At 39.0% G+C, this 21,957-nt stretch overlaps 1 protein-coding gene across 1 annotated transcript in view; it reads right to left on the reverse strand.

Moving 5' to 3' along the window:
* Positions 1 to 21,957, reverse strand: part of LOC131670286 (kinesin-like protein KIF3A) — a 376,061-nt gene that overhangs the window by 110,708 nt on the left and 243,396 nt on the right. The gene's annotated exons all lie outside the window — the stretch shown is intronic.

Here is a 21,957-nt window from a genome sequence, read left to right on the forward strand (position 1 = left end):
GGCCTCGGTCGAGTATCGATCGCCTCAACACCAGGAGTTATTCAGCCGAGGCTACTTTGCCAACTGGCCTTTTTTTCGTCGCCGTCGCTCCTCCTGCGAGCTGCAGTAATCCAGTGGGCCACTCTCTAGATCTTTGATTCACTTTCTCTTCCGCCAACTCTCGCTCGTTAACGGCCGGTTGTTTTTTCGATTTTCGCGGTTCGATGTTGAGCGAATTCGCTCAGACCTCGCGTATCGAATTTTTGCTGTTGCATCTTGGGTTGAGTGAATTCATTAACCCACGCTTTTGTCAATGAGATTGATAAGTTTGTTATTTGGTATATAACACAGGTCAACATGATTTTTATCGCACGAACATGAGCAACATATTCCGATATCATCGAATGAAGTACACCACTTAAGTAATTTCATAACAACAGTACCAACAATACAAATATCACAGCCCCACGAAAAAAGTCATATATGCAAAAAGGTAATACCATAAAATTAATGTTTTTGGGGTTGCTGAATTCGAATCCACGATTCATTTACCAGATTTGCTCAGGGGTCAAAGTTAGATCAAGGTCAAATCAAGATTATCCTATTAATCTTGGTCCAGGTACTGTTTCTATAGGTTTTTAAGGTCGCTGAATTCGAATCTGGGGTGCGTTTAATCTGGTCGGCTCAGAATCAAGGATAGGTCAAGGTAAAATCCAAAAAATGCATTGAATGAATCCGAATTTAAGGTAAATCTGACCAATAACCACTTAATATTTCTATGGTGATGTTAGCAACACCCTAATAACTTCCTAATAACCCTCTTAATATGAACTATGCTATGAATCCTCTAATAATATAATGACGATGCTATAAACCCCCCAAGAACGTAAGGACAGTGCTATCAATTCCCAAATAAACCCCTAATAACCCCCCCCTAATATATACTATGCTATGAACCCCCTAAAAACCCAATAGCAATGCTATGACCCACTATAACCTAATGACAATCCTATCAACCCAGTAATAACTTGCCCCCCTAATAATCACCTAATATGAACTATGCTAGTAACCCCCTGATGAAGCAATGGCAGTATTATCACCCCCCTAGTAACCCCCTAATAACCCCCCTAATTTGAACGGTTCTATGAACCCCTTAATAGCGCAATGGCAATGCTAAAACGACCCTAATGACTCAATGGCAATGCTATCAACCACATTATGTCAAATGCTTCAATGTTATCAATTTTCTGATTTGTGGAATCGTTTCCTTTTTTTTGTCTAGGCTTCTGGTTCCTGACATTTTCTTATGCTGAAGTCCATCATCTTCACGTTTAAGAGCCCAGAAGTAGTAAGCTAACATATTAACATTCCATCTACCTTGATACTTTCTTTCCATTTCTTGCATGTCTTGGTGGAATCTTTCTCCTTCCTCCTCACTTACTAGGGAACCACCCCAACCCTCCGCCTCCGATTTTTCTGCAATTAAGATATGTTATAGTTCGTAAAAAAATAAAAGACCCGAATTTTATTTTATCGGCGGAAAAAGCTATCTAATTGATGAAACTCACCCCCAAAAAACAGCCCCAAAAGCAGTTCTATAGCAATATCTTTAGTTGTAATGAAACAAAAAACAAAAGATTCTTATAAAAAAAGTAAAAGACACGCATCAATTTGGACCCCGGGGGTTGCAACCCCTACGTTGTATAGAGGAAAAACTGTATTTTTAAGTGTATTTTTACCTAAAAATAAAAAAATTATGTTAAAAAAATTTTAAAAATGATATTCTAATAGAAAATGATAAAACAAAATTGACGTATTTCGGCGTTTTCCTATTATCTATTATTTCGAGGGTGAACTACCCCTTAATGTTATTAATATAATATAAGCAGTTGTTAATCGAAGATTATGCTGGTTATTTCAAGTTCTATGACGCTCAAAAAAGCCAAACACATGTATACTTTTGTTCTGCCGAAAAAACTATTTAGAGAGTGAAAGCTACCCCCGAAAGTTACCCCTCAACACCATTTTATAGCGAAATTTTCGTATTTTATGCACAGTTTTCGACGAACTAAAATATAAAAAATTCTTTTAAAAAATTTCAGCTAAATATATAGATTTCGTCTACACGGGTTGCAAACCCCTAAGTCGTCTGAAAGAAAAGCTATGTTTTCAAATATTTTCTTGCAAAATTTTTTCAGAAGAAGTTTATGAAATCCCGTTTAAAATCTAACGCAAAAGTATACAGTATCCGTCACCAGGGGCTGCTACCCCTTCATTAGAGAGTGAATAGAACATTCATTTGTTACCCTGATCCCCTAACACCCCGAACCCAATTTCCGTAACCCTCGAGCTCGTTACCCTGCCACGCTGTAACCCGTAACTCCTACACCTAAATTTCATCAACCCTCGAGCTGGTCACCCTACCGCGCTATAACCCCGAACTCCTACACCCCAATTTCATCAACTCTCAAGCTGGTCACCCTGCCACGCTATAACCCCGAACTCCTACACCCCAATTTCATCAACTCTCAAGCTGGTTACCCTGCCACGCTATAACCCCGAACTCCTACACCCCAATTTCATCAACTCTCAAGCTGGTTACCCTGCCACGCTGTAACCCCAAACTCATAACCCTAATTTCCTTAACCCTCGAGCTGGTTATCCTGCCATGCTCTAACCTCGAACTCGTACACCTGAATTTCATCAATCCTCGAGCTCGTTACCCTGCCACGCTGTAACCCGTAACTCCTACACCCCAATTTCATCACCCCTCAAGCTGGTCACCCTGCCACGCTATAACCCCGAACTCCTACACCCCAATTTCATCAACTCTCAAGCTGGTTACCCTGCCACGCTATAACCCCGAACTCCTACACCCCAATTTCATCAACTCTCAAGCTGGTTACCCTGCCACGCTGTAACCCCAAACTCATAACCCTAATTTCCTTAACCCTCGAGCTGGTTATCCTGCCATGCTCTAACCTCGAACTCGTACACCTGAATTTCATCAATCCTCGAGCTCGTTACCCTGCCACGCTGTAACCCGTAACTCCTACACCCCAATTTCATCACCCCTCAAGCTGGTTACCCTGCCACGCTGTAACCCCAAACTCTTAACTCCAATTTCCTTAACTCTCGAGCTGGTTACCCTGCCACGCTCTAACCCCGAACTTTTACACCCGAATTTCATGAACCCTCGAGCTGGTTCCCCTGCCCTTTCCAATTTTCTAGTCTGAAATCCGGTTCTCTGTTATTCATAATCCCAATTTCGACATATTTGTAATATCTCTGAAGAAAAGTCTATAGTCGAAATAATTGTAGAAGATAACATTAAATTTATTTTATTTTTATGTTATATTTATGTTACTATATAGTAATTTGTCATTTCATCTGATATTGAGATTACATTTTTTGAATAGAAAAGACGATCCGCGCTCATTATCACTGTACATATTCTGAACAATAATGATACTCTATAAATAAATGCTGGAGACATATTAGTTTCTTGCACCATGCACATTTTATAATTGCTATTTTCTCACAAATTTCGCAGATACGCTGTTCTGAAATTTCGAAGCAATATTCAACAGGATTGTCGAACGAATCAGGTTTTTTATCCAAGTACCCACTTTTGTACCAAGCATATTTAAATACGCTTTTGAATTTAGGTGAAGATAATTGATAATGTGTGATAGACTGTAATTTTATAATATTATTTCTCTCATGTAAACTGATGTCTGATCCGAATAAAATAATGGCATCAGGTACTTTTCTTACAAAGTTTTTCTAAAATCGAAAACCGAATACATCCAGTGATTGAATTTTGCCTGTCGTACCCTTAGGAATTGTCATCAATCGAAAATTTGTATCTGCTCGTGTCACTTCTCTTACAGTTCATTCACACTGTCCACTCCATGAGTCTAGTAATAAAACTACTGTTTTCCCATAGTTAGGAAAAAATACCTGTTGCAACCGTGATTGCAGTAATTCACTCGACAGTTTTCCTGATGCACTTGCTCGCAAAAATATATTAGGTGCATTGAATGGTTTTTTTTGAAACAATGGGTCCAAACTCTCCGTTTGTTTCTTTTAATACCATAAAAAGGGGTGATAGCAATGTATCTTCTGCAGATATTGTCGGTTGAATCGTATAACTATACGTAGTCAATGATACTGATTGTACTACTGATTCGACTGTCTTCTTACCTTTTTCGCTCAATATTCTGCCAGTATGCATTTCTAAATTGAATCCACTTTGATCGGAATTATATATGTTAGTTGCACTTTTGGTTGATAATTCTGTTTTTATGAGATTGATAAAATTTTGACAATCTAACTTTAAACTAGCCTCATTTTCAACTGATACTTTAGTCACATATTTAATTATTTTACGCGATACAATTTTATGCTTTTTTTTGAATAGTAATATCTAATTGGGTCAAGCTTTAAACCAAGGCATAACTAACTCATACTTTTTTTATAAAGCTCATTTTTTAAGATCTAAATCATGCACTGTTAACTTCCGATCTAAAGCATCTTTGAGTTGTTGTAAAGTATATTCTGAAACTTTAAACAGATTCACTCTTTTGGTCCTGCCTGTCAAAATTTGCTGTTTCCATGTTCTCAACTAACGTTTTGACGAAACTTGTTTATATTTACTCTGGGCGAAACTTAAAGACAGTTTCTTTTGTTACCACTTTCCCAGTATTCAACAGCTTTTCTTTTATATCCATCGTCGAGTACCGTATTTGATACCGTACAAGTAGGTACCTCGGCATAGTCTACACCATGTATTTCTTCAAATTGATCGTCAATTACTTCTGGATTAATATCAAAATCATCATCCAGGAAACATAAGTTGTCACTTGTCTCATATTCAATACCTGAATTCGTTTCAATGCTTTTACTCAATATATCTTCAACATAATTGTGTAGCTGCTTCTCTGCATCGTTTAATATAGGTATGCTTTCTATAACCGCACTTATGTGGAATGTTTTCAGTAATTTTTCAATGACGTTGTGAATTTCAATTGTCATTCTAACACAATTTTGATAATCAAAAACGTAGATGTAAAGCAAAGTTCTATTACTAATTTACTGAAGTATGCTGATCGAATATGCTTATATATACTGTAAGTCAACAAAACGTGTTTTGAAGTTGGCACCACACAAACCGATATCAAATCAAGTTGCCCGAGGTTCCTCCACTGTTAGATCTTGGCTTAACACATACGTCAACGATTGCAATTTCTATCAAGGAAAAAAACAAGGGGTTAGAGCGTGACAGGATAATCAGCTCGAGAGTTAAGGAAATTGGGGTTAAGAGTTTGGGGTTACAGCGTGGCAGGGTATCCATCTCGAGGGTTAAGGAAAATGGGGTTAAAAGTTTGGAGTTACAGCGTGGCAGGTTAACCAGCTCGAGGGTTAAGGAAATTGGGGTTAAGAGTTTGGAGTTACAGCGTGGCAGGTTAACCAGCTCGAGAGTTGATTAAATTGGGGCGTAGGAGTTCGGGGTTAGGGCATGGCAGGGTAACCAGTTCGAGGGTTGATGAAATTGGGGTGTAGGAGTTCGGGGTTAGGGCGTGGCAGGGTAACCAGCTCGAGGGCTAAGGAAATTGGGGTTAAGAGTTTGGAGTTACAGCATGGCAGGGGACCAGCTCGAGGGTTGATGACATTGTGGTGTAGGAGTTACGGGTTACAGCGTGGCAGGGTAACGAGCTCGAGGATTGATGAAATTCAGGTGTACGAGTTCGAGGTTAGAGCATGGCAGGATAACCAGCTCGAGGGTTAAGGAAATTAGGGTTATGAGTTTGGAGTTACAGCGTGGCAGGGTAACCAGCTCGAGGGTTGATGAAATTAGGGTGTAGGACTTACGGGTTATACTCGAGATTTAAGGAAATTGGGTTCGGGGTGTTAGGGGATCAGGGTAACAAATGAATGGTCTATTCACTCTCTAATGAAGGGGTAGCAGCCCCTGGTGACGGATACTGTATACTTTTGTGTTAGATTTTAAACGGAATTTCATAAACTTCTTCTGAAAAAATTTTGCAAGAAAATATTTGAAAACATAGCTTTTCTTTCAGACGACTTAGGGGTTTGCAACCCCTGTAGACGAAATCTATATATTTAGCTGAAATTTTTTAAAAGAATTTTTTATATTTTATTTCGTCGAAAACTGTGCATAAAATACGAAAATTTCGCTATAAAATGGTGTTGAGGGGTAACTTTCGGGGGTAACTTTCACTCTCTAAATAGTTTATTCGGCAGAACAAAAGTATACATGTGTTTGGCTTTTTTGAGCGTCATAGAACATGAAATAACCAGCATAATCTGCTATTAACAATTGCTTATATTGTATTAATAACATTAAGGGGTAGTTCACCCTTGAAATAATAGATAATAGGAAAACGCCGAAATACGTCAATTTTGTTTTATCATTTTCTATTAGAATATCATTTTTAAAATTTTTTTAACATAATTTTTTTATTTTTAGGTAAAAATACACTTAAAAATACAGTTTTTCCTCTATACAACGTAGGGGTTGCAACCCCCGGGGACCAAATTGATGTGAGTCTGTTACTTTTTTTATAAGTATCTTGTGTTTTTTTGTTTCATAAAAAAATATTCATTACAACTAAAGATATTGCTATAGAACTGCTTTTAGGGCTGTTTTTTGGGGGTGGGTTTCATCCCTTAGATAGCTTTTTCCGCCGATAAAAAAAATACGCGTCATTTATTTTTTTACGAACTATAACATATCTCAATTGCAGAAAAATCGGAGGCGGAGGGTGGTTCCCTAGTTAGATCCCCAACATTCTCAGGAAAAGAATCTAAATGAGAATTCAGGAACTGTACTTTTAAACTCATGTTATAACCCAAATCTTTGAAACTGGTACGCATATTTTGAACGGCTACATGATAATTTTCTACTTTTCTATTTCCCAAAAATCCTTCTACAACCGCTGTAAAATTCATCTTTGCAGCCTTTTGTTTTCTTGTCATCGTTTTTTGAAAATCAGCCGATTTCATCACCTTTCTCATATCTGGACCTGTGAAAATACCTTCCTTTATTTCTGCATCAGATAATCCTGGGAATTTATCCAATAAGTAGTGGAAGCATTTATCATTCTGATCAAGGGCTATGACGAATTGCTTACTTAAGGGAGTACCGTCGCTACGTAACTAGTCAGTTGAGAGGGCGCTCAGATTCGTCTTTGACTCTCGTTGTTACAGTTGAAAGTTTGGCAACGACACGCTTCTGCTACGCTTTGTATTCATAACGATAACCTCAATATCGACACCCCACATATCAGCGGTTACTGTTCGTCAATATTTATTCTATTTAATTAAGTTTGTTAGTTAAATCTCACGCCCGAGGTCATGGAAATGTGTATGATCTGTAAAATATGAGTGAGAAAAGCAATTTGTGGTTTTGGAATGGCAAGCGGGTTAAAAAGAGAGTGTATGAACAAAGATGTAAACAGGTAGAAAATGGTACAAACATTAAAAAAATACAGAGATGTAACTCAGAAAAATGCACAGAGCCAATAGATGTACCCAAAAAGTGTATTATTGAAGGACGCAGAATAGTTCGTCCGGCTACACTTGCCAATCAATTAATCTGCAATAAATGCAATTCTATTTTGTCTTTGATCGATTGCATTGATGAAAAGCAATTTGGTTTAGCTTCAATTTATTACGTTAAATGTAGATCATGTGCAACAATATCTGAAGTTCAGAGTGACAAAAAGCACAGTGTCGGAAATGGCAACAAAATGCATTATGATGTGAACTCAAAAGCTGTAGTAGGTTTGTATATGAATTTTGTATCGATAAAAGTTTCAGTGAATAGTTTTGCATCAACCATGTAATGCATAAAATAACGTTTATTATTGCCGGCTCTTTGAATGCTGGAATGGGCTGTACGCACATGAACAAGCTCTTATCTGGATTAAATGTACCAGAGTTTCAATGGCACACGTACAAAACACATGAAGTAGAAGTGGGACTAACAGCTGAAAAAATGGCTTATGAGAGCTGTTTACATGCAGTAAACATAGAACGAAAATTGACTATTGAAAATATAGAGGCAGTGGAATCAATACTGTAGGTTCATGCTTATGGACCTTCAATTTTTTCACTATTCAAATCTATTTTGAATGAGATCAAGTGTTATATCCAGTGCCATGAGGTTATTTCGAGTCTTGATGAAATATTTATAATGATTTTATGTATACTATGTGATTTTTATGAACAATTTCATAGATTTTTTTTTGCTACATAGGAATAGATGAACTGATATGTTTTCAATCAATTTTTAATCAATTTGCATATGTTTTTATGATTTTTACTAATCAAATACTGAATTGTAAATATGAATAATTGTACATTGTTATATTTTTCGTAGTCACTTGTTATTTTCATTAAAGTAGATTTGAATTTGTGTTTTGATTGCACATCTTGTATAACTTGTACAATACATAAAAAAAAGTACATGAATGTTGATTTTTTTTCAGGCCTCCACACCTTAACAGATCATTCATTTTTCCTGATCTTCCTTCGTCAGTTCCTCTTTATTCCATTAATGAGTTCCACAAAGTTCGGATTTGTGGATCAATTGATATGGGATGGTTCACCAAGGGTTCGGGTAGAACTTATGACAGTTTGTCTGGGACATCAACAATCATGGGGAGATTTGGAAGAAAAGTACTTAATTATATAGTACTTCATAGAAAGTGTAGAAAGTGTGATTTAGGTTACAGTAAAGATAGTCATGACTGTCGTTTGAATTTTGTTGGCACTGCCAAGGCAATGGAGCCTTTTGTAGCAGTAAAATTGACCAAAGAAAATAGTCTTTTAGCTAGTTGTAATGTCGAAATAGGAATAATCATATCAGATAATGATAGTAGCTCGATGGCAGCTATGCGGAATTCTTTGGATTACGAAATAGTGAAACAGGCAGACAAAAATCACACTAGTAAAGATGTAGTGAGTGGACTGTACAAATTGTAAAAAAATCATAAATTTAAAGAGCTCAATACCGATAGCATTCAATACCTCAAAAAATGTTTTAATTATAGTATAGCTCAAAATATTGGTCATAGCGAGCGTATGGCAGATGCTATCAACAATATTCCTTACCATGCTTTCAGCTTGCACAGAAATTGTGGCTCATGGTGTCAGTATAGCGCAAATCCAACTACGTATAGACATAAAATAATCGGCCAAGGTTTCACTGATCCACACTTATTTGATAAGTTTGTAGAGCTTTTCAGCAATTTTGCAAATAGAAGTCAACAGTACTCTGCTGGCGCTACCAGTAATCCGAACGAAAGTATGAACGCGTCAATTGTCAGTAGAGCTCCCAAAACTCGAGTTTATGGTACATCTACGTCTGCTGACGCAAGAGTAGCTTGCACAGTACTGCAGAAAAATGAAGGGGAAAAATACATATAATAGATTGAATAATAGATTGAATTGCTCTCCTGGTAAATATACCGATAAATATGGAAACAAATGTGATATAATTAGTAAGACAAGACTGACTAAATCACAAAGTACAGAATTTAAGAAACGACGTTTGTTTTTAAAAAAAAGAAAAGCTGACCTCCGAAAAAAACATGAACTTTGTGAGGGTCCTAGCTACGGCACCGACTGCGAACTTCTGCAGAATCTCGACGCTTTTGTTCCTATCGCTAGCTTGCCATATGATACTGATTCGATAATAGTATACTTTGATCTTGAAACAAACGGTTTCAGTAAAACTGCAGATATACTGCAAATTGCTGCAAGATACGGTGATATAGAATTTACAACATACATCCAGCCTACTCAAGTTTTAAAGGAAGAAGCAAGTGCTGTCCATGGGTTACGATTGCTGAACGGACGTTTACAATTCAACGGCAAAAACGTAGAAACAGTTTCCCTAACTGAAGCAATGATTGGTTTTTACGAGTTTTTACATCGCTTTAACAAAAAATGTATATTGACAGCTCATAACTGTACTTTTGACTATACAAGACTAATTATGGCAATAATGAAATGTTTCATGATGGATAGGTTTCAATCCGTAGTTGAAGGTTTTTGCGATACTCTACCGTTAATCAGCAAATGTAACAAAGAAAAGGGCAAGGGTGCAAATAAACTAACAAATCTCGCAAATATTTGCAAACTAAATATTGAAAATGCACATAATGCCGTCGCCGATGTGCAAATGCTACAGGAAATTCTATTGCACTTTAAAGTGTCTGAAAATGTTATGAGAAAAACAATCATTACTTGGGGAATGATAAAAAAAAAAGAAGCACAGAAAAAACAAGATAAAGCTAATAAAGTGATAATATCTCAAAAGTTAGAAATGTTTAAGAAATTTGAAAACAGTTTATTTCTTTGTATGAAAAAAAAATTGATTGCTGCTGATGTTACAGATTGTATGAATGAAGAAGCTTACAAAGAAAATCAGTTCGATGGACTATGTCCACTTTTTTTAAAATATCAAGTCACTAAAAATAAGAAAGTGATTCGTACATTAAGTGATTATTTAGATCGAAATAATAAAGAAAATAATAAGATTTCGAGTGAGACTTAATTGAACCAAAATGTATCGTTGCATTAATGCCATATTTTTAATGTTGTTGTTACTATAATTTAACAATATTTACGTAAAAATTCTGCGAAGATGTTAAATGTTATTATAATAAATATCAATTTTATTTGAATAATTTTTTCTCAATTCAATTTCTATCTTAACAAATATATCAATGACGAGCGGTGTGAATATTTTGAAACATGCGCGCACGAGAGAGCACGTGGCGAAAATGCGACGTTGCCATATCTCCAACTCGCTGTTCTCAGTTTCATATTTTGGACAGAAATTATTTATTTATTATTCTCACAGCTTCTGAATGATATTTTTTCGAACGGATATCGTTTTGAGATTATTTTTTGCATACCTCAGAATTTTTTTATAACATTCTCATTTTTGAAAGCTTAAATATTCAGTAAAAAGTGCATTTTCCCATAAGACTACATGTTATTTTTAATCGTTAATTTCTCGTCTCACAGCTTCTGAAGGCTCACGAAATTTGAATCACAGTTTCTTAGCACTATAATACACCTACCATCCAAGTTTCAAACGATTCTCATTTTTAAATCAATTTCCGAGGGTACTCCCTTAATCCTAATTTTATGTGGACGGAAGGTAAAAGTATTTTTTTTGGATCACACAAGGATTTTTTGAGAACATTGTGTGACTTTAGAGACGTGCGTAGTGACCAATTAAATTCTTCCCAATGACGTGCAGTAGCTCTACTATCCCATAAACAAATGTAACATGGATATTTGGTATACCCCGACTGCTGTCCAAGAAGTATAGTTATTACTTTCAAATCACCACATATGAGCCATTTATGTTCTTCATATTTAATTTTCTCAAGAACTATCTGCATGTTCTCGTAAGATTCTTGTAGATACACTGAATGGGTGAGTGGAATCGAAGCATATTTATTTCCATTGTGAAGGAGGACAGCCTTCAAACTTCTTTTAGAAGAATCGATGAAGAGACGCCATTCATTAGCGACATATATTAAGCCAGTCACGTCATGACAGTAAGTCAATCCATCTTCCTCTGCGAAATATCTAATATATTCTTGCTCTTTGTTTCTGTACCAAGAAAAAGTAGTTTTTGGAGCCAACAAATTCATTTCTTTCAACCTAGAACCTAACAATTCTGATTTATTTTTTGGCAGGTCCAAATCTTTAACTAAATTATTTAGAAGAGCTTGTGTAAACAATTGAGAACTTTCGGTTGTACCGAAATGTGCACTATCATCTGACTGCGGATCTTCGTTGTCCACCTCGATATCATTGATTTCGTCTGGGCTCCTGGAAGTACTAGGTAAACATTTTGCTTTCTTTAGGGGTGATGATTTCTCACAAACAAGAGTCCCCCGTAAAACTCGTGTAGTAACAGATGAGACATTAGGATACAAAAATGCAGATTTATTCTTACTGTTGAAACCATTCAGGTCAATAGAACAGAAGTAACAGTCATTATGATCACGTGGCTCACGCCAGATCATCGGACAACTGAAAGGCAATATTTGCGAAGAGTTATCTTTATTCCAACGACTTAATATTGTATGGCAACTTACATAAATTGTGTTTCGCACCCAAGATTTGTCTACATTCACGATAGAATAGCCGAAATAGTTTTTGTTAGCAGTTTCGATTGAAGGCGTAATGTTTCTCCTTTGATTTTTTGTAGCATAAATTCTACATACGCTGCAGAACTTGTTAGGAGCGTTCACGCAACTCCTGAGAGACATTATAAAATAGATCTCAGGAACACGAGGACGATGAAAATTACTAGAAACTTCAACTGGTATTCTCAACTACCCTGAACAGGACTGTCGAGAAATGCCGCTCGATCGCAAGAAGTACGCCGAACTTTTCAACTATCCTGAAAAGGACTGTTGAAAAGAAGTGCGTATGGTCAACGGAAACCGGACTCTCAACTATCCTGTTGAGAAAACCCCGTTTGATCGAAAGGAGTAACGCTTGATTTTACACTATTAACGGGTTAAAAGGATTACCATCGCGCTATTAGGGGGTTCATAACATAGTTCTTATTAATGCGGTTATTAGGGGGTTATTAGGGGTTGATGGCACTGCCATTGCGTTATTGGAGGTTGATAGGATTGCCATTGGGTTATTAGGATGTTCATAGCATAGTTCATACGAAAATCGTCGAATCGCTATCAGAGAAGTTGCTGAGGATGTTGGTATATCGCTTGGCTCGTGCCATGAAATTTTTTCTAACGTTTTGGGCATGAGACGTGTGTCAGCAAAGTTTGTTCCGAAATTGCTAAATTTTGACCAAAAGAACCGTTGCATGAGCATCGCTCAAGAACTGTTGAATGACGTCAACGACGACCCAGATGTACTCAAAAGGGTGATAACTGGTGATGAATCATGGGTATATGGTTATGATATCGAAACCAAAGTCCAATCGTCCCAACGGAAGAGCCCAGATGAGCCAAGACCGAAAAAAGCACGCCAAGTTCGATCAAATGTCAAAGTTTTGCTCACTGTTTTCTTTGATTACCATGGCGTGGTGCATCAGAAGTTCTTACCATATAGACGTACGGTCAATAAACAGCATTATCTTTAAGTTATGCGCCGTTTGCGAGAAGCAATACGAAGAAAACGCCCAGAATTGTGGAAAAACAATTCATGGAATTTGCATCACGATAATGCCCCTGTTCACTCATCTTTGCTTGTGAGAGATTTTTTGGCCAAAAACAACACCACAATCATGCCTCAGCCACTATATTCACCGGATTTGGCCCCATGTGACTTTTTCTTGTTCCCAAAACTAAAGAGACCTATGAAAGGACGGAGATTTGCAACGATTGAAGAGATAAAGACTGCATCGCTGGAAGAGCTCAAGGCTATACTGAAAAGTGCTTATGAGAAGTGCTTTGAGGATTGGAAAAACCGTTGGCATAAGTGTATTATATCTGAGGGGGATTACTTTGAAGGGGACAACATAAATATTGATAAATAAATAAATATTTTTTCTTAAAAATACAAAGTCACCTTACTTTTTGAACACACCTCGTATAAGGGAGTAAAGCAGAGTGTTCATTAAGTCCTACTCTATTTTGTTTGTTCATAGATGATATGGATGATATTTGGGAAAAGAAAGAAATAGGAGAAGCGGTAATGGAAGGAAAAAAATTCTATTGCTCAAAGTTCGCGAACGACATTATAATTGTGGCGGATAATGAGGAAGGAATGAGGGAAATGTTAAAAGAAACGGAGATTTACAGTGAGGGAATAGGAATGGAAGTTAATATAGAGAAAACTAAGATAATGATTTGTTTTGAAGGAAAAATAGGTAAAGAGAAAATCTTTTTATACAAAGGTAGAAAGGTGGAGGTAGTTAGGGAATTCAAATACTTGGGGTTCTGGTTTAATAAAAAAATGTGAATACGACACATATAAATAAAATAGCAGAGAAAGCAAGTAAGGCAATCAATGCGGTGTGGGATTTTTAAAAAGGGCAAAAATAGAAAACCTAAGGAAAAGGCTATATCTGATGGACAGTATAATAAAAGCGTGATGTTTATATGGGGTAGAGATTTGGGGGTGGCAGAAATGGGAATATCTAGAGAAGGTACAAAGGAAGTTTATAAAAATGGCCATGGGATTAAATATTAAAACGCCAAATTATATAGTTGCCATGGAAGCAGGTAGGGCGTCGATGGAATTGCAGACAGCTAGGAGGGCATGGAGTATTTAGTTGAGATAGAAAAAATGGCAGAAGGAAGATGGCCAAAAATTTGTTTGAGGGAGGAAGTTAGGAACATATTAAATACGAACCCGATGAAATGGGGAAAGAGTGTGCTAACATTATTGGAAGGGGTAGGGGATGAGGAAACTTTAAAAATGATATGGGACAAAAAAGAAGTAGAAAAAATAAAGAACAAATTAGAGAATGAGTTAGAAAGAAAAGCAGAACAAGAACTAGAAAGTTTGTGGGGCAAAATAGACGGATCAACATATAACGAACTTTATAAAAAAACTGAAAGAGACAGTGGGGGAAGAGGCTTATTGGAGGGACATTGTGGGAACACAGGCAGAGAACGGGCGAAAGAGTTTAAAGAAAGTGAGTGCAGATTCTGTGGAAGGATAGAAGAGAGCTTGGAATATATGCTAGAATGTAGGAGTGCAAAGGAGGAAATAGGGAGTAAATGGGTAAGGGAGCTTGAGGAACAGGAAATTACTGGTGGGGGAAGGATAAAAAGCAATAAATTGATTGAAATGTTAAAAAGGGAGTCCTAATAGAGCAGTCTGTAACTATGTATTCATTTTCGAAAAAATGGCTAAATCGAGGAGGGAAAGTGAGCGTCCCAAATAAGAGCAGAGGTAGTAGGGCAAAGAGCAAATAGGAGAGAGGCAAGACATACGAGTACATGAGCAAATATTTATATTGTTAAAGCGAATTTTTTGCGGATTTTATTGTAGCAAAGCGGTTATGCGAAGACTGTCTTGTATTTTGTAAGCGTTTTTTTAGAATGTAAGAAATAATGTGAAAGGAAATTTTTGTAAAAGGCCGTGAAGGCTATACACGAGCAATAAAATACTACTACTACTACTATTTTCTCCAAAATATCCCTCTCAGACGCTTTAGGTTGTTTTACTCATGGAAGTCAACGCCAGTTTCCTTGACCGAGACTGAAAATTTAGGAGAGGTTGGCCCTTGATGTACGACGGCCAAGTCCTCTTGCAAAATAACAAAGATCTATATCATAATGGTATATTTTGATTGAATTCTTAGATATTTCATCATTGCAAAATTTATGAAAAGTAAATAAAAGTCTAAAACATTAACAATTTTTATTGAACAGGTAAAAGTACTAATACGGCTATAAAAATGATAGCCGGTAAGCTGGAAGAGCACTTGCCTTAAAGAATCATAAGCAGTTATATTCTTTCATAAGGCATTAATTAGAAGTGTTAATTAATTCGGTTAACTGAACTGAGCAATATAATTTGTCAGTTCGCTATTGTGGCGCAACATCTTAGATACCTAATAGATTTATGAGATGTTGATGGTAGTATGCTTCTTATACATTGATGTTACCGCAATTATACAGATAGAAAATAAAACGCATCACATATATTGCTCTCGTGCTATATTTTCATACTCTTACTTTGTGTTGATGCAGCAGTGAATATCACAAAGAATATAGATAGAGCTATAGGAATCTTGACTATATATTATGTGGGTATGTGATAATTTTCTTACCAAACTTGGTAACTGTATTAGCACTCGTTTTGCCGACATGCGACCTTCACAACCCTATGTTATTTTATCTATGTATATATCGTCAGATATTTCGCTTCATAGATCTGATTTACTGACATCGTTCTCTATGCCCTTAATGAATTATGAAAGAAAACAAAATCAGAGTATTACCGATAGATTTACTGACATGTTACAGACTCTACTGTACTAATCTGTGAGCCCCCCCCGCGTTATTTTATTTACAGATGTTCTGTTTAATACTTGATCTCCGTCCCATACCTAATGAGGTGTAAGGTATATTAAAATACAAAAACATATGTGGATGTAAGCCAAAAATTTTTTTTATTTATTGATGCGTGATTATATATATTATATATATTATATATATAGATATACAGGGTGATTCAGAAGGATTATAGTTCCCGAAAATGCGCTATAGAAAAAAATTTTCTGAATCGATTGTCGTTTTCAAAAATTTTTTATCATCAATACTTTCCGAGAAAATTAATTTTAAAAATTAATAATTTCAACCAATCAGAGCGCCGTTTTGATCGACGACGAAATATCTCCTCTTTTGCTGTTTTCCCCTCCACTTGGCCATAGCAACCGAAGCAGTGATTGAGACGACACGGTAACTAATATTGCAAAATATCATTGGTTGCTTAACAACGCATCAAAGAAAGAACCACCTTGTAAAGTCGCCATTTTCTTAAAATAAACCGTCTAACAATGTCTTATAATTTATTTTTTTTATAACTTTATAATAAACATATAAATTTAAAGTAATTTTTCTAATCAATAGAAAAGTGACTCTTTAAGTTATTTTTAGAAATACAAATTATCAGAGACTAGTAGGGAGATTGCCAGCGCTCGTAAGTCGGACTGTGTCGACGATTCGACACTGCTCCGAGCGCCGCGCGTGGCAAAACGGTCGAACTATGCGCACAATTTCAGAGAGAGCACGGAAGGGGTAGCGAATGTACACATAGAGGAACGAAGGGGAAGGCAGAATGTGCACATCGGCGAGAGTAGGGGAAGCGAACGTGCGCGTACGCTTTTTCCCAATAAGTTTTGCCGTCGCGGGTTCGAGACCTGAATGAAATTTATTATTATTTTTTTCGTTACTTTTATTCAAATAATTTAAAGCAAACACCTGGTAAAAATAACCGTAATTCCTTGATAAATTGTTTAGTTAAGCTTAACCAAATAATATAGGGCCAAGCCTCCTAGCCATCAAGTTTATCAACTATATATATACTTTTTTTATAATGATCAATAATATATATTTTTCTTATAATATATACTATATATAAAAAAATAATATATATATTTTTTATAATATATACTATATATAAAAAAATAATATATATTTTTTTTAAAATATATACTTTTTTTATAATGATCAAATTATAAAGCATCGATTGCTTATTAACGATTCATCAATATTGTGAAAAACAAATTTGTTTCCAGTATTTTAAACCATTTGCAATGTAATCTATTGCTATAAAATACTTTTTGATTAAAAAAATTATTACAAAATAAGCGTAGTAATAACAAAAAAAAAATTAATTATTATAACGAAAAAAAAAAGTTGCCCTACCCGGGACTCGAACCCGAGATCACAACCAGAGGGAAGGCTGCGGAGCGCGCCTTAGCCAGCCAATTTAATTGTCGGCTCTACGTTTCGAAGCGTGTCGCGGTCACCCTTCGCGCTCTGGCAACGTCGCACTCTCTCTCTCTTTCTCTACTCGCCTGCGACTCTCTGCGCCTCAATAGGCGAGCGGCAACGGCCCCAAAAATGACATGGTAGTGACCAGATCATTTCTAATCGCTAATGATGACTTATCTTCAAAATGTTCTGGAAATCTGAAAAAAATACTTAAAAAAAAATATTTTAATCCAGTCTTTGCTGAATTGAAAATGGCATAATCAATAATGCTGCATTTCTTTAATGCAGATTGATCAATTTTGGAAGTTAAGATGGTCGATAATGTACGTACTTTGATAAATAGAAAATGAAAGTTGCATTGACTTTGAAGCCGATTATTCATATAGTAAAGAAATATTCCTTCATTGGCGCAAATAGAATGAGAGGAGCGAAGGTAGAAAATGTAATATCTCGCTCGAATGAACTGAAACTTTAGTTTTTTTGTGTTGCAGCAGGAAATTAAATTTGGAAGCGAATACCGCTCGTCCTCACAAAATAAGTAGGTCGATTGAAAATATGTATTCTTTGAAAGAGCCTAGAGGATATAAAGAGAATTTGAAAGGCGCAAATCGAAAGAAAAAATTAAAAAATGGGAAAAGTAATATAGCAAAAGAAAAGTAAAGCGAGAGCGAAAGAAGTTCGTGTTAAGATTAATAAGAGCGCAAAATAATTTGGCTGAAATTGTCGCCGGGCTACAGAGAGTTTAAGTAGCCGTTGATATAGCTCTTCCACGATGAAAGAGTCTTTGGCTGTACTGCTCCATCGGTTCTCGTTGTCGTGCTCTTAGTGCCTCTTACGCTTCTGTGTGCCGGCTAACGCAATATTACTTATTGCGAATACGTGTAACGCGAGAGCGCGCCGATTGTTGGTTCTCTGATGGAGTAGAACAGGGGCTTCAATTTTCATTGGATTTGATTAGGGATCAGGTGAACGTAAGCTCAGACAAAAAAAAAACGAACGATAAAATACATGATCTAGCGATGCTTTTTTTGCTCCCTCTCTCTTTCGACGACGAGTGGACAATTTTTGCTGTACTATAACACTCGTCGTTGATCGATACTCGATCGAGCCTCGCCGTCGTACAAAGGAAACTCTTTCGCGACAAAAAAGGACTCGGTCTTGTTCGCCTTAAACCCGAGAACGCTTTAACCTGCGCCTCTCCGCGCCTCAAGCTTCGAAAGCCAAGAGAGCCGTTCTCTGCGTGTCCGAATGCCAAGGCGGATCGGGCCGAGCTTCAGTTGCAAGAGCACTGTAACCTGCAAGTTTATCTTGCCAAGGCGGATCGGGCCGAGCTATAAACCCCGAGAACGCTGTAACCTGCGACTCTACGCCCCCCAGCTTCAAAGTCTGAGAACGCTGTACTATGCGACTTTAAAAGGCGAGACGTATCGGGTCGAGCTATAAACCCCGAGAACGCTGTAACCTGCGACTCTACGCGCCCCCAGCTTCAAAGTCTAAAAAGTCTGTACTCTGCGACTTTAAAAGGCGAGACGTATCGGGCCGAGCTATAAACCCCGAGAACGCAGTAACCTGCGACTCTACGCACCACCAGCTTCAAAGTCTAAGAAGACTGTACTCTGCGACTTTAAAAGGCGAGACGTATCGGACCGAGCTATAAACATCGAGAACGCTGTAACCTGCGACTCTACGCGCCACCAGATTCAAAGTCTAAGAAGACTGTACTCTGCGGCTTTAAAAGGCGAGACGTATCGGGCCGAGCTATAAACCCCGAGAACGCTGTAACCTGCGACTCTACGCGCCACCAGATTCAAAGTCTAAGAAGACTGTACTCTGCGACTTTAAAAGGCGAGACGTATCGGGCCGAGCTATAAACATCGAGAACGCTGTAACCTGCGACTCTACGCGCCACCAGATTCAAAGTCTGAGAAGGCTGTACTCTGCGACTTTAAAAGGCGAGACGTATCGGCCCGAGCTATAAACCCCGAGAACGCTGTAACCTGCGACTCTACGCGCCCCCAGCTTCAAAGTCTAAGAATACTGTACTCTGCGACTTTAAAAGGCGAGACGTATCGGGCCGAGCTATAAACCCCGAGAACGCAGTAACCTGCGACTCTACGCACCACCAGCTTCAAAGTCTAAGAAGACTGTACTCTGCGACTTTAAAAGGCGAGACGTATCGGGCCGAGCTATAAACCCCGAGAACGCTGTAACCTGCGACTCTACGCGCCCCCAGCTTCAAAGTCTAAGAATACTGTACTCTGCGACTTTAAAAGGCGAGACGTATCGGGCCGAGCTATAAACCCCGAGAACGCAGTGACCTGCGACTCTACGCGCCCGCAGCTTCAAAGTCTGAGAAGGCTATACTCTGCGACTTTAAAAGGCGAGACGTATCGGGCCGAGCTATAAACCCCGAGAACGCTGTAACCTGCGAGTCTACGCGCCCCCAGCTTCAAAATCTAAAAATCTGTACTCTGCGACTTTAAAAGGCGAGACGTATCGGGCCGAGCTATAAACATTGAGAACGCTGTAACCTGCGACTCTACGGGCCACCAGCTTCAAAGTCTAAGAAGACTGTACTCTGCGACTTTAAAAGGCGAGACGTATCGGGCCGAGCTATAAACCCCGAGAACGCTGTAACCTGCGACTCTACGCCCCCCAGCTTCAAAGTCTGAGAAGGCTGTACTCTGCGACTTTAAAAGGCGAGAGGTATCGGGCCAAGCTATAATCCCCGAAAACACTGTAACCTGCGACTCTACGCCCTCCCCCCCAGCTTCAAAGCCAAGAGCGCCGTTCTCTGCGTGTCCGAATGCCAAGGCGGATCGGGCCGAGCTTCAGTTGCAAGTGCGCTGTAACCTGCAAGTTTGACTTGCCAAGGCGGATCATGCCGAGGTATAAACCGCGAGAACGCTGTAACCTGCAACTCTATGCGCCCCAAGCTTCGAAAGCCGAGACGTATCGGGCCGAGCTATAAACCCCGAGAACGCTGTAACCTGCGACTCTACGCCCCCCAGCTTCAAAGCCAAGAGCGCCGTTCTCTGCGTGTCCGAATGCCAAGGCGGATCGGGCCGAGCTTCAGTTGCAAGTGCGCTGTAACCTGCAAGTTTGACTTGCCAAGGCAGATCAGGCCAAGCTATAAACCGCGAAAACGCTTTAACCTGCAACTCTACGCGCCCCAAGCTTCGAAAGGCGAGACGTATCGGGTCGAGCTATAAACCCCGAGAACGCTGTAACCTGCGACTCTACGCGCCCCCAGCTTCAAAGTCTAAAAAGTCTGTACTCTGCGACTTTAAAAGGCGAGACGTATCGGGCAGAGCTATAAACCCCGAGAACGCAGTAACCTGCGACTCTACGCACCACCAGCTTCAAAGTCTAAGAAGACTGTACTCTGCGACTTTAAAAGGCGAGACGTATCGGGCCGAGCTATAAACCCCGAGAACGCTGTAACCTGCGACTCTACGCGCCACCAGCTTCAAAGTCTAAGAAGACTGCACTCTGCGACTTTAAAAGGCGAGACGTATCGGGCCGAGCTATAAACATCGAGAACGCTGTAACCTGCGACTCTACGCGCCCCCAGCTTCAAAGTCTGAGAACGCTGTACTCTGCGACTTTAAAAGGCGAGACGTATCGGGTCGAGCTATAAACATCGAGAACGCTGTAACCTGCGACTCTACGCGCCCCCAGCTTCAAAGTCTAAGAAGTCTGTACTCTGCGACTTTAAAAGGCGAGACGTATCGGGCCGAGCTATAAACCCCGAGAACGCTGTAACCTGCAACTCTACGAGCCCCCAGCTTCAAAGTCTGAGAAGGCTGTACTCTGCGACTTTAAAAGGCGAGACGTATCGGGCCGAGCTATAAACCCCGAGAACGCTGTAACCTGCGACTCTACGCGCCCCCAGCTTCAAAGTCTGAGAACGCTGTACTATGCGACTTTAAAAGGCGAGACGAATCGGGTCGAGCTATAAACCCCGAGAACGCTGTAACCTGCGACTCTACGCGCCCCCAGCTTCAAAGTCTAAGAAGTCTGTACTCTGCGACTTTAAAAGGCGAGACGTATCGGGTCGAGCTATAAACCCCGAGAACGCTGTAACCTGCGACTCTACGCCCCCCAGCTTCAAAGTCTGAGAAGGCTGTACTCTGCGACTTTAAAAGGCGAGACGTATCGGGCCGAGCTATAATCCCCGAAAACACTGTAACCTGCGACTCTACGCCCTCCCCCCCAGCTTCAAAGCCAAGAGCGCCGTTCTCTGCGTGTCCGAATGCCAAGGCGGATCGGGCCGAGCTTCAGTTGCAAGTGCGCTGTAACCTGCAAGTTTGACTTGCCAAGGCGGATCATGCCGAGGTATAAACCGCGAGAACGCTGTAACCTGCAACTCTATGCGCCCCAAGCTTCCAAAGCCGAGACGTATCGGGCCGAGCTATAAACCCCGAGAACGCTGTAACCTGCGACTCTACGCCCCCCAGCTTCAAAGCCAAGAGCGCCGTTCTCTGCGTGTCCG

This window comes from Phymastichus coffea, unplaced genomic scaffold (genome assembly GCF_024137745.1).
Source record: "Phymastichus coffea isolate CEN01 unplaced genomic scaffold, Cenicafe_Pcof_1.1 PCOF00107, whole genome shotgun sequence".
NCBI lineage: Eukaryota > Metazoa > Arthropoda > Insecta > Hymenoptera > Eulophidae > Phymastichus > Phymastichus coffea.